The 1390-nt window shown below is 35.6% G+C and overlaps 1 long non-coding RNA gene across 4 annotated transcripts; it reads left to right on the top strand.

Moving 5' to 3' along the window:
* The first annotated feature begins 11 nt into the window (after window positions 1-11).
* LOC109592984 (uncharacterized) lies at window positions 12-1329 on the top strand. Of its 4 annotated transcripts, none has more exons than XR_002190671.1 (5): window positions 12-170; window positions 393-626; window positions 679-758; window positions 965-1044; window positions 1251-1329. It is a non-coding gene; the product is annotated as an uncharacterized LOC109592984 (long non-coding RNA). The 4 variants fall into 4 exon arrangements; XR_002190670.1 differs by having other exon boundaries at window positions 965-1198; XR_002190672.1 differs by lacking the exon at window positions 1251-1329 and adding an exon at window positions 1107-1244.
* The last annotated feature ends 61 nt before the right edge of the window (window positions 1330-1390 follow it).

The raw sequence follows: 1390 nt of genomic DNA, 5'->3' as shown, positions 1-1390 counted from the left end.
CATGTACTACATGAACGGGCATGACACGGAAACATTGAAAATAACTTAAAATGGCTTTTCTCTGTACTAGTATTCCAGAGCAATCGTCCAAACAGCATCCATAACTTCCAAATTTTATTGTGCATTGTCATAAACGGGATATTGCTGGAAAGGAATTTTTTTCTCTATCTGTGAGTACCAAATTTAAAAATCAGATCTGTATTGTGTAATCAATTTCTGACTGGAAGTGCATACTTGTGAAACAATGCATGTTTTATGCATTCACCACATAAGTTATTTTGTTGCATAAGTTAATTACTATATACATGTACTGACAGACTTCATTTAACCGTTTTTAAGAGTAATTTCGATCAGTATTGATCTAATTTTACAGTTTTGTGTTCCATTTGTAGGTACCGTCAAGGATCTCAAGTTCATTTTAGAGGGCGGAGTTGACGCCTTGTCTTCACATTTACATGAATAAACATTAAAGGAAAGGCACACATGATATTGAGATAATTTTACAAATATTTAATGGACTTGTATGTGCCTCAGGTTTAGAAGAGGTCATTGTGGGGGGCGGAGTCATGTGTCCCATCTAATATGGCGTTTTGGCCTTTTGTCACTTCATTTAACCGTTTTTAAGAGTAATTTCGATCATTATTGATCTAATTTTACATTTTTGTGTTCCATTTGTAGGTACTATCAAGGATCTCAAGTCCATTTTAGAGGGCGGAGTTGACGCCTTGTCTTCAAATTTACATGAATGAACATTAAAGGTAAGGCACACATGATATTGAGATAATTTTACAAATATTTAATGGACTTGTATGTGCCTCAGGTTTAGAAGAGGTCATCGTGGGGGGCGGAGTCATGCGTCCCATCTAATATGGCATTTTGGCCTTTTGTCACTTCATTTAACCGTTTTTAAGTGTAGTTTCGGTCATTATTGATCTAATTTTGCATTTTTGTGTTCCATTTGTAGGTACCGTAAAGGATCTCAAGTCCATTTTAGAGGGCGGAGTTGACGCCTTGTCTTCAAATTTACATGAATGAATATTAAAGGTAAAGCACACATGATATTGAGATAATTTTACAAATATTTAATGGACTTGTATGTGCCTCAGGTTTAGAAGAGGTCATCGTGGGGGGCGGAGTCTTGCATCCCATTTAATATGGCGTTTTGGCCTTTTGTCACTTCATTTAACCGTTTTTAAGAGTAGTTTCGGTCATTATTGATCTAATTTTGCATTTTTGTGTTCCATTTGTAGGTATCGTCAAGGATCTCAAGTCCATTTTAGAGGGCGGAGTTGACGCCTTGTCTTCAAATTTACATGAATGAATATTAAAGGTAAAGCACACATGATATTGAGATAATTTTACAAATATTTAATGGACTTGTATGTGCCTC

Source organism: Amphimedon queenslandica, unplaced genomic scaffold, assembly GCF_000090795.2.
Source record: "Amphimedon queenslandica unplaced genomic scaffold, v1.1 AMPQUscaffold_3282_Cont24721, whole genome shotgun sequence".
NCBI classification, from domain to species: domain Eukaryota; kingdom Metazoa; phylum Porifera; class Demospongiae; order Haplosclerida; family Niphatidae; genus Amphimedon; species Amphimedon queenslandica.
This window is presented reverse-complemented; position numbering and strand designations above follow the sequence as displayed.